The sequence below is a fragment of the Lithobates pipiens genome, unplaced genomic scaffold (genome assembly GCF_037356315.1).
Source record: "Lithobates pipiens isolate NorthernLeopardFrog02 unplaced genomic scaffold, aLitPip1_a1.2 Scaffold_3, whole genome shotgun sequence".
In the NCBI taxonomy this organism is placed as follows: Eukaryota; Metazoa; Chordata; class Amphibia; order Anura; family Ranidae; genus Lithobates; species Lithobates pipiens.
This window is the reverse complement of record NW_027507790.1, coordinates 76,925,386-76,942,034: the sequence shown is the minus strand read 5'-3', so window position 1 is coordinate 76,942,034 and position 16,649 is coordinate 76,925,386. Positions and strand designations below refer to the sequence as shown.

Here is a 16,649-nt window from a genome sequence, read left to right as displayed (position 1 = left end):
TGATAAACAAATGCATCAATATCTGGTTTGATGGATGTATTGGCGATTCTCAAGGTGCTCATCTGATATTTGTTGGTTATAATTTTGCCCTTCGCTAAGGGTTTGACACCTAAAATATCCATATTTACTCACCCAACGAATAAAATTCAAAGTACTAACAATAATTTACAAAGCCATCCATAACTCTGCCCCCAGCTACATCACTGACCTAGTCCCAAAATACCAACCAAACCGCCCTCTTCGGTCATCTCAAGACCTCCTGCTCTCTAGCTCCCTTGTCACCACCTCCCATGCTCGCCTCCAGGATTTCTCCAGAGCTTCTCCCATCCTTTGGAACTCCCTACCCCAATCTCTCAGACTGTCCCCTAATCTATCCATCTTTAGGCGATCCCTGAAAACCCTTCTCTTCAAAGAAGCCTATCCTGCTTCTAACTAACACTGTTTTACTTCCTCCATCAGCTCATCCCCCGCAGCTATTACCTTTTGTATCAATTGCCCCTTCCTTTTTAGATTGTAAGCAGGGCCCTCTGATTCCTCTTGTACCAAATACCAAATTGTAATGTAAATGTAATGTCTGCCCTCATGTTGTAAAGCACTGAGCAAACTGTTGGTGCTATATAAAACCTGTATTATTATAATAATAATAATAATAATAATATTCATGGTCTGAAGTAACTATTGGTACATTGAATAAAAGGGAATGGCCAATCAGTAGAAATCTTCCATGCAACCATTTTTTCGAGGGAGTTATAAACCAACCTGAAAAGACAGAGCCGCCATTGGTAATCTAGTCCTTTTAAACATGTATACAGGAGAGTAGTTCAGAACTCATTAGATTTTAGCTTGCTCCAGGGTCCATGACTCAGTGTCTGGTAAACCTGGGATCAGGATAACAAACCAGGAGCCTGAGGAGTTACAGCAAAGCTATGCTTTTCTTTAAGTCTCCAGACAGCAATAAAAAGCTGACAGAGGTTCAGTTTCTCTAACCAAAACCTAGGAAAAAAATCTTGGCTGGATTTGGGCTTTAACAAAGCAAAAATGATGGTCATCTCTACAAAAAAAAGACAACCTTGCCATTAACATGATACTAAACACACACTGTTTAATAGGGGTGCAACGGATCAAAAAACTCACAGATCAGATCATTCCTCGGATCAGAGTCACGGATCGGATCCTTTTTCGGATCAGCAAATAATAATTGAATTTGCAAAAACCTGTGAAAATGCCACCACAATATAGTCCCCACTGCAATATACATCTCCCCCACTGTAATATTGGCTGAGCATGGATGGGTATTGGCAGGGTATTGGCAGAGTAAGTATTGGCAGGGTAAGTATTGACAGGGTATGTGCTGCAGAGTATTGGCAGGGTAATTATTGCAGGGTATTGCTGGGATGGCTGTGGCTGCCATCAGATTTCTCCCCTCCACTGTACAGATCATTACAGAGAGGGGAAGAGAGGAACCGGCGTCATCATGACGCCGGTTTGTTTACAGGTGATTGCTCCGTCATTTGGCGGAGCGATCACATTGTAAACGCCGATGGGTGTACCAAGATGGCCGCCGCTCCGGAACTAGGCCGAAGCCACGGCCTTTCCTAAGGCCGAGACCGTGGAGCGCTCCGCGGATTGTGGCGTGTCCCGTTCGGATCTGTGTCGATCCGTTGCACCCTTACTGTTTAACCACTTCAGCCCCAGAAGATTTTACCCCGTTCCTGACATGAAACACTTTTTACAATTTGGCACTGCGTTGATTTAACTGACAATTACCGTATATACTCGAGTATAAGCCGAGATTTTCAGCCTCTTTTTTGAGGCTGAAAGTGCCCCCCTCGGCTTATACTCGAGTCATCGCTGTCTGCCCGCTCGATCAGCGTGTCGAGCAGACAGACAGCGGCCATTCTATGATTCAAAAGCCGCGCCTCCGGCTCCGCCTTCGCCTGTGATAGGCGGAACACTGAATTTCCCAGCAGCCTGTGTTCCGCCTATCACGGGCATCGTCTCATCCTCGTACTACGGACGAGGATGATACGACGTCCGTGATAGGCGGAACACAGGCTGCTGGGAAATTCAGTGTTCCGCCTATCACAGGCGAAGGAGGAGGCGCGGCTTTTGAATTTTACAATGGCCGCCGACGAAGAGGGCACGGGACGGAGGCAAGGCAAGGCACGGCACGGCACGGGACGGGACGGGACGGGACGGGACGAAGGCAAGGCAAGGCACGACACGGGACGGAGGCTCGGGACAAAGGCTCGGGACACAGGTAGGCTGGACACACACACACACACACACACACACACACACACACACACACATACACGGATGGAGACACACACACACACGGATGGATGGATGGATGGAGACACACACACACACAGGGATGGATGGATACACACACACACAGGGATGGATGGATGGAGACACACACACACAGGGATGGATGGATGGATGGATGGAGACACACACACACACACAGGGATGGATGGATGGATGGATGGAGACACACACACACAGGGATGGATGGATGGATGGACACACACACACACAGGGATGGATGGATGGATGGACACACACACACACAGGGATGGATGGACGGACACACAGGGATGGACGGACACACAGGGATGGACGGACACACACACAGGGATGGACGGACACACACACAGGGATGGACAGGCATGTCTCACCCTCGGCTTATACACGAGTCAATAAGTTTGCCAGTTTTTTTGGGGGTAAATTGGGGGCCTCGGCTTATATTCGGGTCGGCCTATACTCGAGTATATACGGTACGCGGCTGTTCGACACTGTACCTAAAACGGAATTAGCTCTATTTGTGGGGAGAAAAAAAAGATGCATTCTTTTTATGGTATTTGATCATCTCTGCAGTTTTTATTTTTTGCGCTATAAAAACCAAAAATAGAAGAAGAAGAAGAAGGGCGACACAAAAAAAAAAAAAAAAAAAAATGTATATAATATAATATAGATAAATAATAAAAAAAAATTGGGGATATTTATTATAGCAAAAAAGATATATATAAAATAATATATATCTTTTTTGCTATAATAAATATCCCCAATTTTTTTTTTTATTATTTAAAACACACCACACATTTCTTCATCAGTTTAGGCCAATATATATCCTTCTACGTGTTTTTGGTAAAAATCTCAATAAGCGTATATTGATTGGTTTGCGCAAAAGTTATAGCATCTGCAAACTAGGAGAAAGATTTATGGCATTTTTATGTTTTTTTTTACTAGTAATGGCAGTGATCTGCAGTTTTTAACAGTACTGCAACATTGCGATGGACAGGTCGGAGACTTTTGACACTTTTTTTGAGACCATTGGCATTTATACAGCAATCAGGGCTATAAAAATACGCTGATTACTGTGTAAATGTCACTGGCAGGGAAGGGGTTAACACTAGGGGGCAATCAAGAGGTTAATTGTGCGTTTCCCTCAGTGTGTTCTAACTGTATAGGGATAGGATTGACTAGGAGAGGAGCCATATCGTTTTTCCTACTTAGTAGGAACAAAGATATGGCTCCTTTCCTCTGACCGCACAGGGATTTGTGTGTTTACACACACTCGCACAACTCGCCATGCTATTGCACGTGCATGCGAATGCACATGGCCAGCGGTGATCGTGCCCGCCAGGCGTGTGCCCTCTGTTGGCCCAAATTGGGTAGGACGTTCTGCTGCAGTATACCTGCGTGACATGGTCGGGAACTGGTTAATTTACATTGTCCCTCCTATTTCTGCATGTGGATGATGATAGCACTAATTATTTTAATAAAAAAATAAATAAATAAATAAATAAATAAATAATAAAACCACACAAACACATACACACACACAAAATCAGTTTGTCTAATATTTTATATTAATTTACAATAAAATTAGAATTAAAGTGGTTGTAAACCCTTACAACCAACTTTGACCTACAGGTAAGCCTAGATTAAGGCTTACCTGTAGGTACAAAAAATATCTCCTAAACCTACACGGTTTAGGAGATATTTGCCTGAGCGCGCCGCTGTAAACGGTGATATGCCACTATTGGCGGCTCCTGTGCGCGTGCGTGACGTCATCGCGGCTTCGCCGAATGACAGCGGCGGAGCAGCGAGACTCACTGAGAAGATGGAGGCTCCGGACTACAGGGGACAGCGGTGACTTTGCTGGCTCCTGTGTCACGTAAGGGACACATAATGGGCTACTATGCGATGAATGAATGAATGAATGAAATACTTGTATAGCGCACAATGCGAACTGAATCGCCTCTAGGATGCATAGTAGTCCATTATGCTTTACCTTTGCAGGGAATCAAAAGAGGAAGTAAACCCATCAGGGTTTACTTCCTCTTTAAGTAAAAATCAGGGGTCGTCTTATATGCCAGTATATGAATGTCAGCCCGCTGGATGTGCATTAATGTCCGCGCTGAGCCAATCACGGCGATCGATGTATTCTATTAATGAATACAAAGCCTGCTCGGATTGGCAGAGGTTGTAATATCATCAGACAGTTGGAAGGGGGTCGTCTTGTATGACAAGTATATTTCAAAAGCAACGTTTTAGCTGGAAAATTAAGGGGATTGCCTTTTATGCCAGCAAATATGGTACAGAGTAAAAATATAATCCATAAATGGTTATAAATTGTCATACAAATATATACAGTGTTTGAAATCAAATCTATTATTATTTTGTGGAAATAACACATGTGGGCAGATTTCTGCCAGTCACATGCTGTTACGCCCCTCCTGCCTGTGTTTTAGACTAAGATGGAAGTGAAGCCTCCATCAATCTACATGTAATATCCCACCCCTATTATGTTTAGCTGGTTAGTGGGCATGGAGGAGGAGGGACGGAGGGCTGTCATTTACCACTGTGTATACGCCCGCATGTGTGACTCTATAGTCACATGGGCTACTCAGATGTGATAGGGAGAAAATTCTCAGCATAGAAACTCACTGAAAACTGAGCATGTGCAGAGTTGCCATCACAGCTGCAAAATCCTTAGCTGAATTAGGGACATGAACAGAAGGTGGAGAAAGAGCAGCAGGATCAGTTTTTTTTTCGCACAAAATAAATACACAAAATAAATCCCAAACTGACGGAATACAGCATGCATTCCACCCTTTATTGATAGTTTTTTTATAATGTGGGTTTAGTGACACTTTACCCACTTCAGCCCTGGATCATTTGGCTGGCCAAAGACCAGAGCACTTTTTGCGATTGAGCAATGCGTCGCTTTAACTGACAATTTCGCGGTCGTGCGACATGGCTCCCAAACAAAATTGTCTTTTTTTCCCCACAAATAGAGCTTTCTTTGGGTGGTATTTGCTCACCTCTGCAGTTTTAAATTTTTTGCGCTATAAACAAAAAAAAGCAACGATTTTGAAAAAAAAAAAAAAAGCTTTTAATATACCCCAAAAATATATTAAAAAAACAAAACAAAAAAAAAACGTTTTTTTTTTTTCCTCAGTTCATACATATTCTAAAAAAATTTTTATACCAAAATCACAATAACCGTTTATTGATTGGTTTGCGCAAAAAGTTATAGCGTCTACAAAATAGGGGATCGTTTTATGGCATTTTTATCATGACTGCGACATTATGGTGGACACATCGCACACTTTTGCCGTGATTTTGGGACCATTCGCATTTATACAGGGATCAGTGCAATTAAAAATGCATTGATTACTGTGTAAATGTGACTCGCAGTGAAGGAGTTAACCACTAGGTGGTGCTGTAGGGGTTCCTAGGGAGCGATTCCAACTGTGGGAGGAGAGGGGCTGTGTGCGACACGTCACTGATCACCGCTCCAGATTACAGTTAGCTGTGATCAGTGTCATTAGGCAGAATGGGGAGATGCTTGTTTACATTTGCATCCCCTTGTTCTTCCTCACCGTGAGATGATCGCGGGTATCCCCACGGATAATCTAGTCCGCGGGACCCGCTATCACGGTCGCGGAGCGCCCGCAGGCCGCCTCTTAAAGGGCCATGTACAGGTATGTTAATCTGCCTGTACGCGCCCTTCTGTTGCAGCATATATGTGTGAGGCGGTCAGGAAGTGGTTATCGTTCTATATATATATAGTGAGATCTTCAAATAGAACACAGACCCAGATGTGACACTAGGCCTGCTAGTATCCAAATACATCCTCTTTGTATGCGACAGCTCAGCAATGTCTTACTGCACAAGGTCCATTTGACCTGATTTCAGTATGTCACCATGTGACATTTTTCTCTATTGTCATGGCACTGTGGGCAGATGTTTTCACACCAAAAGGCAGTTGCAGCCTTAAGCACGATCTGAAAAAGTCAAATTACTTTTCCACAAAAATGCTGACAGCTCATCTTTAAAATGCAGGTTACTCAGATAGCATCTTTTGGCAGTTGTCCTTGCTGCTCAAGAGTAAGGATTCATATGTACACTGGATGAATTCCCAGCAAGGTAAGTCTTTATTCCATTAAACAGAAAATGGTACAGCGTGTCTCTTGTGTAATCAAAAATCTAACCTGTTAATTAACAAAGCACTTGTGTTCCCGAACAGGGACAGCATGACGGGAGGACATGGCTTACGGTGGTTAAAGAAAATCTATTATGAAAATTTCCATTTTGTTTCACACAGATGGTAATTTCAATAAAACTATATCGTTTTTCCATCAGTGAAATAGAACACCACATGTGGTGGCATTCAAACAGACACTTGGGCCTGTTAATCATTAGGCCTTGCGTAAAAGAAAGTGCGTTACCTATGGCAACCAGATCACAGTTATTATAATACAGAATTTAAACTGGGCCAACAGTTAGCGCAGCCCTTTACAAAATAAAATAACAGTACATTTACAATATGATCCAATGCAAATGTTTATAATAAAATAAAAAAGTTATGTTTGCAAAGAAAGAAAAAAAAAAAACACCCTCTTTGTGATAAGATTTCCCTTCTGTAAATTATTTTTAATATTGCAGTACACCACAATACATACCCTGTTTCCCCTAAAATAAGACCTAGCGTGAGTGTCGGTGATGGCTGCAATATAAGCCCTACCCCCCAAATAAACCCCACCCCATTTCCCCAAAAATAAGCCCTACCCTGAGAATAAGACATAGAAGGACTTTAACTAGGGCTTATTTGGGGGGTAGGGCTTATATTGCAGCCATCGTCGACAATCACGCTAGGTCTTATTTTAGGGGAAACAGGGTAGCTTCCCTCCTATAGTGTGCTGCAGCACAGGTACATGGTCCACTATGATTGTTGGTTGGAATGCCATTCCATTTCATGGCACTGCTATGCACTGAGGATCCCTTAATATCAAACACTGACCCAGGGCAATATATCCACTTAGATTGTAAGCTTTAACGAGTAGGGCTCTCTCATTCCTACTGTTTTAAAGCGTATTGTAGTTGTACTGTCTACCCCCCAAGTTGTAAAGCACCACGTAAACTGTCGGCGCTATATAAATCCTGCACACATTACTGCAACACACAGGTCTGAATGGACCCTGGTAGGCAACGCACCTATGCTGCAAAGCACCACAAAGTACAAGCTATGCGTTGTGGTGCAAAACTTCCTATTCACGTCTATTTTATCGCATCCTAAAGTTGTGCTGTCGGCACATTGAAAAAGCCTTAAAAAAGTAGGACTATAGGTTAAACATTCCCCCCCCCCCCCCGCCAATTTGGATAGAGTGAGGGAGGGTCATGACACCTGTCAGTTTATTTTTTTTGCCGTCTGTGCCCAATTAGGGAGATTTCCCTTCACTTCCCGTCCCAAAGCCAAAACAGGAAGTGAGAGGAAATTCCTGAAAATGAAAGGAATAGCTTGGTGACTCCCAGGTCACCAGAACTTGTGTCCCCAATGGAAGATTTCCTCTGGGGACATGTGGCATTTTCTTTTACTTTCACCATCAATGATAATGGTAAAACAGGACAAATAGAGGAAGTGAATCTCCCTAATGGCAACACAGCAATAAACACCGACATGTTCTCATCGCTCTCCACTCTATACAAAAAAAGTTTTGCCTTTAGTTTTTACTTTTAAGTGGTTGAAAACCCTTACATATACCCAGTGAAATGACAGGTCCCAGGTGATACACAAAGATGAAACAAATCCTCCTACATAAAGCTGTACCTGTTTACCTGCAGCCTCTTTACATCTGTTTAAAGTGCTGAATTTAAAAGCTTGTCTGAGAATTCAGGAAAAAAAAAAAAAAGGGAAGAAGAGGTTGGAGCGCTGAAGTTACACTCTGTTCAATTGTCAGAAGTGACTCAGACAACAAAAGTTGTAGTTAGTGCTCTTAATTGAGACAAGTACACATTATAGAGGGGTATGCTTTGTTCATAAGTCATGTCTGATCTCTCACATCATAGGATAGAGATATTATATATATATATATATATATATATATATATATATATATATATATATATATATATACACATATATACATATACACACACAATTTAGCACACACCCTAGAGCAGTGATGGCGAACCTCGCCACTCCAGAAGTTTTGAAACTACATTTCCCATGATGCTCAACTGCACTGCAGAGTGCTTGAGCATTAGGGGAAATGTAGTTCCAAAACATCAGGGGTGCCAAGATTTGCCATCACTGCCCTAGAGAATAAAATAGAGATTGTTGTCAATACTTTGTGTGTGTGTGTGTGTGTGTGTGTGTGTGTGTGTGTGTGTGTGTATATATATATATTTTATTTTATTTTTTTTGGGGGGGGGGGGGTCTAAGTAATTTTCTAGCAAAAACAAAATTGATTTTAACTTGTAAACAACAAGTGTTAGAAACCGGTACATTTCTTTGGCCTGTAGCCACATCGTGGGTCTGTTGAAAATGAATTGGCAACTCATCACAGCAATCACCAAAACTGTACACATAGGTGTAAACAGGCCCTTAAAGATACTACTAGTGGCTTATTTCTAGTCCCATATATCCATAGCCCCTCTATGTAGTCATCTATCAGGAATTTCAATGCTGAGCAAACAACTTGAAGTGACATCAGTGTGGATAGCTCGCCATCACAAATAGTTCTTCCAGTAATTTTCACACACTACAAAGGGATAGTCTTTAACACTTGATATTCCCTACACTAGTAAATGCAAGTTCAGTAATGCATATAAACAGAACAATCTGCTTAGCCAATAGATGGTTAAAAAGCACACATAAAAGTTGACCCTTGCATAGATGTGCGCAGCCTGTTGCATTAGGCTCCATGCACACTGAAGCTGATAAACTGCAGTTTATTGGCGTTTGGGCGTTTTTTGTAAAAGCCCATAAACTCCACTCTATGTTAGCCTATGTGTTCATGCACACATGGACGTTTTTCAGCTTTAATGAGCAGTGGAGTTTATGGGCTTTTTTCTGAACGCCAGAAATTCGCGTTCAAAGTGCCGTTTTTCAGCGGCAAAAAACGACAAACGCTCATTAACGCTCGTTCATTAGTGTTCGGCATTCTATTTTTCAATGCATTGTGGGATTTTTGGAGTGTCCTCTGTGTATTTTTATAAAAAACGCCCATTAACGCTAACGCTGTAAAACGCTCATTAACGCTCATTAACGCTAGTATAAAACGCTGTTAAAAGCAGGTTTTTCAACCAGCGTTTTCTGCCAGCAATCTGGCGTCCAGAAATAGCTTTTTTGAGCTTCAGTGTGCATGGAGCCTTAGGGTTTGCACTCCAAAGCTCAAACACATCTGTGCAATTGTGCATATATACTGACGTGTCAGTAGAGCAGTGGACAGTGTCAGTAGGGCACAGAACGGTGTTGGTAGTTTTTATTTTTGTTATTTAATTTTTTACAATTTTACTTCATACATTATTTTTCACAATTTTATTTAGGAGCCCCATAAGGGGACTTTAGTGAAATCAGGAGTTTAAACAGGGGGAATCTGCACTACACAGGGTGATTAGGGTGTGCCCAGGCACACCAGGCACACCTATGAGCCCTTGTACACAATCACAAGACTGCTGAATTGATATCAATGCTGTAGGCATTCAGAACATTTGGCCATGGAGACAACCAAGATTTCTGATGTACGTGGGTCATGCAGATCAGAGTCAATCTCCAATATGCCTTTATATTACATTGAGGTACATTTACGTTACAATGTAAACCAACATAAATTCCTTACACAAGATAATCCTAATACCCAGTTGTGTTTGGGCTTTCACTGAGCAATGTGGATTACAGTATTAATCATGAACACAACTCCAAATTCATTGCAAACATTTGTGTTCTCCAAGTATACTTTATACCAGGGGTCTCCAACTGGCGGCCCTCCAGCTGTTGCAGAACTACAAGTCCCATCATGCCTCTGCCTATGAGAGTCATGCTTGTAACTGTGAGCCTTGCAATGCCTCATAGGAATTGTAGTTCTGCAGCCAGGGGGCCACCAGTTTGAAACCCCTGCTTTACACCAATATGATAACTATTCTCCAAATTTAAAAGGGTCACAAGCAAAATCATAAAAAAATTATATTTTACATGCATTCGTAACAGTTGAATATATATTACATACACTTTGTTTAGACACAATTACGAAAAACTACCTTTACTTAACATATAAATACAATACACAGAACTGTGACATGTCCCCACTGTATGTAAAGAGATGCAGCCCTCCAATCATGCTGGAAGTAGTCCAGTAGTTGCCAACTGTCCCCTAGTTCCAACGACAGTCATAAATCTTAAAGCTGGCCATTCACCAACATCCATATTAAAAACAGCATGGATGGTTGAATCTTCAGCACCGGTGTTCTGTCAAATTAGCCAACTCGTCAGAAGCTCAAACCATGTCACTTCCGGTTTCTTTAAACCAGGGATATGCAATTAGCAGACCTCCAGCTGTTGCAAAACTACAAGTCCCATCATGCCTCTGCACCTGGGTGTCATGCTTGTGGCTGTCACAGTCTTGCTATTCCTCATGGGACTTGTAGTTCTGCAATGGCTGGAGGTCCGCTAATTGCATATCCCTGCTTTAAACCATCAGTAATTGGAGATTTTGACTAATTGCTGTTTGGATACAACACCGGCAACCTAGTACAGTCTGGTACAGGAAGTTTTAGCGTTTTGACATAACAACAGCTAATGAAGGCAAAGTTGTCACCGCCTCGGGGCAGCCATTTTGTTGGCTAATATCGAAGAGTAACAATATCCATAGCCCCTCTATGTAGTCATCTATCAGGAATTTTGGTAAGTGGACCTGTCAGCACCACTTGAGTTGTCAAGTTGTTTTTTTTTCAGTTGACTTGTTGAAGTTGCTGGGTGGATAATATCGTGCACCGGACTGTATTTAGTTGCTGGTGTTGTGTCCAAACAGCAATTCCTCAAAATCTGCAATTACTGATGGTTTAAAGAAACTGAAAGAGAAGTAGGTTGAGTTTTTGCAGAGTTGGCCATTTTGACAGAACATCAGTTATTGTATTCTGACAAACAACACAGCGTCATCAGAATACCAGAATAATGCCTGTTCTGATTGGATGCAGCTGTTGTGCGGCTGAGATTTTTCCACCCAGCAACTTCAACAAAAGTCAACTGAAAAAAACAACTTGACAACTCGAGTGGTGCTGACGGGTCATCTTACCAAACAAATTTCATCCAATTTAGCAGGAATCGACCAAAATTCGCTCTCTGTATGGCCAGCTTAAGGATATAGTCACACCAGCTTCCTGCGATTTGGTTATTTTAGCGCAACAGAAATTATCTGTGACGTATAAACAAACGATATGCTTTCTAAAACCAAAGTTCTTCATCATTTATATGCATTTGCCTTTACATTTAGAGTAGCTAATCTGACCCTGGACACACAAAATTCTTCATATTCTAAAACACAACTAAACTGAACGCACCGAATCGCAGGTAAGTGTGAATTACATCAGTTAAATGTTATTATGTTTTTATATGCATTTAGAAATGTCCTATAAATACAATTAAACACATACAGTATAATAACAGGTTTGAGGAATGGGGCCTTCGCTATCCCAAAAATAGTTTTTCAGCTCTGACCAAATAAAATTATAAAATGCCACTTTTCTACATTTAGACTGTAATTCACATTTTTATTAAAGAACCACAAATAAAAAAACAAAGACAAAACCAAAGAGAAAAACCATTGGAATGCTAGAACCAGTAATTCGCGTATATATATCTGTTCTAGGGCCCTTCAATCACACCTAACTTCCTGAGATGGGGCAGCAGAAAGCTCATAGGCAAATAACATGGCACCAGTTACAGAATTAATATGCAAAAAAAAAAAAAAGTTGGTTAAACCCACAAGTACTTTTTTTTTTTTTTAAGCATTACTTTCTTTAAAATCGCTTGTCAAAAAAAAAAAAAAAAACAATGCTATAATTTGGAGAGTTTGGTGGTCAGCAGATTCCTGCGGCTTGCGGCACACTTGTGTGAAATCAGTTGCAACTGCTCGGCCTAGTTTCATTCTGAACTGGTTATCTGTCCCTAGTCACGGGTAACCGCTGGGATGTGGAGATACATAGGAACAGCAATGGAAAGCCCCAAATCCTGTCAGCCTGCTATTGCTTTGAACAGGCTAAGCAACCACAAGAATCTCATGGTCCTAATCATAAAAGTGTGAATGAGACCCAATGGGGGATGTACAACTGGGAAGGAACGAGGGGCAACTGGGATGAAGACAGGGACAACCGAGAAGGAATGGGGGGCAACTGGGATGGAGACAGGGACAACCAAGAACTACAGAAGAAACAAGGGACAACTGAAAAGAAACAAGACACAACTGAGAATCTGAGAAAGGAGGGAGCGAGGGACAACCTGAGAAGGTACGAGGGACAACCTGAGAAGGAACACTCTGAGAAGGAACACGGGACAAAAAGAACACCAACCAAGAAGGAACAGGGAGCAACTGAGAATCTGATAAGGAGCGAGGGACAACTGAGAATCTAAGAAGGAGCGTGGGACAACTGAGATGACAAGAACGCCAACCAAGAAGGAACAGGGGGCAACTGAGAATCTGAGAAGGAGCAAGGGGCAACAGACGAAAAGAACGCCAACCAAGAAGGAACAGGGGGCAACTGAGAATCTGAGAAGGAGCGAGGGACAACTGAGAATCTAAGAAGGAGCAAGGGACAACTGAGAATCTGAGAAGGAGCGTGGGACAACTGAGATGACAAGAACGCCAACCAAGAAGGAACAGGGGGCAACTGAGAATCTGAGAAGGAGCGAGGGGCAACAGACGAGAAGAACGCCAACCAAGAAGGAACAGGGGGCAACTGAGAATCTGAGAAGGAGCGATGGGCAACAGACGAAAAGAACACCAACCAAGAAGAAACAGGGGGCAACTGAGAATCTGAGAAGGAGCGAGGGACAACAGACGAAAAGAACGCCAATCAAGAAGGAACAGGGGGCAACTGAGAATCTGAGAAGGAGCGAGGGGCAACAGACGAAAAGAACGCCAACCAAGAAGGAACAGGGGGCAACTGGGATGGAGACAGGGACAACTAAGAACTCAGAAGAAACAAGGGACAACTGAAAAGAAACAAGACACAACTGAGAATCTGAGAAAGGAGGGAGCGAGGGACAACCTGAGAAGGTACGAGGGACAACCTGAGAAGGAACACCCTGAGAAGGAACACAGGACAACATGAGAAGGAACACGGGACAAAAAGAACACCAACCAAGAAGGAACAGGGAGCAACTGAGAATCTGATAAAGGAGCGAGGGACAACTGAGAATCTAAGAAGGAGCGAGGGACAACTAAGAATCTAAGAAGGAGCGTGGGACAACTAAGAATCTAAGAAGGAGCGTGGGACAACTAAGAATCTAAGAAGGAGCGTGGGACAACTGAGATGACAAGAACGCCAACCAAGAAGGAACAGGGGGCAACTGAGAATCTGAGAAGGAGCGAGGGGCAACAGACGAAAGGAACGCCAACCAAGAAGGAACAGGGGGCAACTGAGAATCTGAGAAGGAGCGAGGGGCAACAGACGAAAAGAACGCCAACCAAGAAGGAACAGGGGGCAACTGAGAATCTGAGAAGGAGCGAGGGGCAACAGGCGAGAAGAACGCCAACCAAGAAGGAACAGGGGGCAACTGAGAATCTGAGAAGGAGCGAGGGGCAACAGACGAAAAGAACACCAACCAAGAAGAAACAGGGGGCAACTGAGAATCTGAGAAGGAGCGAGGGACAACAGACGAAAAGAACGCCAATCAAGAAGGAACAGGGGGCAACTGAGAATCTGAGAAGGAGCGAGGGGCAACAGACGAAAAGAACGCCAACCAAGAAGGAACAGGGGGCAACTGGGATGGAGACAGGGACAACTAAGAACTCAGAAGAAACAAGGGACAACTGAAAAGAAACAAGACACAACTGAGAATCTGAGAAAGGAGGGAGCGAGGGACAACCTGAGAAGGTACGAGGGACAACCTGAGAAGGAACACCCTGAGAAGGAACACAGGACAACATGAGAAGGAACACGGGACAAAAAGAACACCAACCAAGAAGGAACAGGGAGCAACTGAGAATCTGATAAAGGAGCGAGGGACAACTGAGAATCTAAGAAGGAGCGAGGGACAACTAAGAATCTAAGAAGGAGCGTGGGACAACTAAGAATCTAAGAAGGAGCGTGGGACAACTAAGATGACAAGAACGCCAACCAAGAAGGAACAGGGGGCAACTGAGAATCTGAGAAGGAGCGAGGGGCAACAGACGAAAGGAACGCCAACCAAGAAGGAACAGGGGGCAACTGAGAATCTGAGAAGGAGCGAGGGGCAACAGACGAAAAGAACGCCAACCAAGAAGGAACAGGGGGCAACTGAGAATCTGAGAAGGAGCGAGGGGCAACAGGCGAGAAGAACGCCAACCAAGAAGGAACAGGGGGCAACTGAGAATCTGAGAAGGAGCGAGGGGCAACAGACGAGAAGAACGCCAACCAAGAAGGAACAGGGGGCAACTGAGAATCTGAGAAGGAGCAAGGGGCAACAGACGAAAAGAACACCAACCAAGAAGGAACAGGGGGCAACTGAGAATCTGAGAAGGAGCGAGGGACAACTGAGAAGGAACTAGGGAGAACCAGAAGGAACTAGGAACCAAGCCCAGAGAAGGAATGAGGGCCAACCAAGAAGGAACAAGAGACAACTGAGAAGGAAAGTCCCTTGTGGGAGGTATGTGAAAAGAGAGTGAGCTGCAAAGTGCTGTCTCAGCATAGCAGTGGCATGCTGGGAGGTGTAGTGGTGAAGTTAGGGCAGGCTGTGTGTACACTAGGCCTGGTGTCATTGCTGTGTGTAGAAGGAAGCTGTGTCACCCAGCTGACAAAGTTGCTGTTTCTTGGCAGCTCTGTGCCCCCCGGAGCCGCATTGCTCTGTGCTCCTCATGACTGATCTCAGCCCCTTCTACAGGAATAATAATAATAATAATGATAATAATAATGATGACGACGATGATCGGAGGGTTTGAGCCTGCAGGCCACTCATGGGGAGAAGTTGTAATGTGCGCAGCAGCCAAGACTTTCCCGGCAAATGGAGAGAGCACAGGGAGGGGAGAGCGGCCCCAAATCCGGCCACAACTCCACCAATCGTGACTTGTCACCGATCCGTCCTCCGATGTGTGCCCGGCACCCCTCCCCCTCTCCCGGCGTGCACTGATCGCCCGGAGTGCCGCACACATCATCATCATCACATTTCCTGATGCAGAGCAGAAAAATAAAACATGAAGGCGATGATCCGGCAGCCATAGGATCCCGGTGTCAGCTGCAGTCTTACCTCCAGATCCATCATGGCTGTGGCCAGCCCCGTGTGATCCCAGTGATCTCCGGACACACACACTGTAGATCCACCCCAGTCCCGGCTCTATAAATCCAGCGATCCCTATTCTCCTCCCCGGAAAGGATCCGTCTAGAGAAGATGTCTGTCTGGAGCGGCTCCCCTCTGCTCTGCACGGCTTTGGAGAGCAGCAAGTTTGTGATTGTGCTTTGCTTGGCTCCTTCTGTGTCTGTGATTCTGCAAGAGATTGATGGCACCGATCCAGCCAAGGCTTACACCAAACAAATAGCTTTCACATTTCTCCCTGGGCTTTCCTTAAAGGGACCTGCTCCCTTTTCTTCTTCCTCACTTCTCTCATGGTGTACAGCACTGATCACACAAAGATCACACACAGATCACACACTGATTACACAAAATGATCACTCACAGATCACCAACTGATCACTCACAGATCACACACTGATTACACAAAATGATCACTCACAGAGCACCAACTGATCACTCACAGATCACACACTGATCACTCACAGATCACACACTGATCACTCACAGAGCACCCACTGATCACTCACAGAGCACCCACTGATCACTCACAGAGCACCCACTGATCACTCACAGATCACACACTGATCACTCACAGATCACACACTGATCACTCACAGAGCACCCACTGATCACTCACAGAGCACCCACTGATCACTCACAGAGCACCAACTGATCACTCACAGATCACACACTGATCACTCACAGAGCACCCACTGATCACTCACAGAGCACCCACTGATCACTCACAGATCACACACTGATCACTCACAGAGCACCCACTGATCACTCACAGATCACACACTGATCACTCACAGATCACACACTGATCACTCACAGATCACCCACTGATCACTCACAGAGCACC

General features: G+C 43.9%; 1 protein-coding gene across 17 annotated transcripts in view; it reads right to left on the bottom strand.

Annotated features, from left to right (window-relative positions):
* NCOR2 (nuclear receptor corepressor 2) overlaps positions 1-15,999 on the bottom strand; it is a 640,543-nt gene extending 624,544 nt beyond the window's left edge. For 9 of the 17 annotated variants that reach the window (XM_077461827.1, XM_077461839.1, XM_077461837.1 and 6 more), the window contains exon 1: positions 15,740-15,998. The gene's annotated coding sequence lies outside the window, so the exon portion shown is untranslated. Of the gene's footprint in view, positions 1-15,739 lie in introns of all 17 variants that reach the window. The other 8 variants (XM_077461840.1, XM_077461834.1, XM_077461846.1 and 5 more) reach the window with 4 other exon arrangements.
* Between the last annotated feature and the right edge of the window lie 650 nt (positions 16,000-16,649).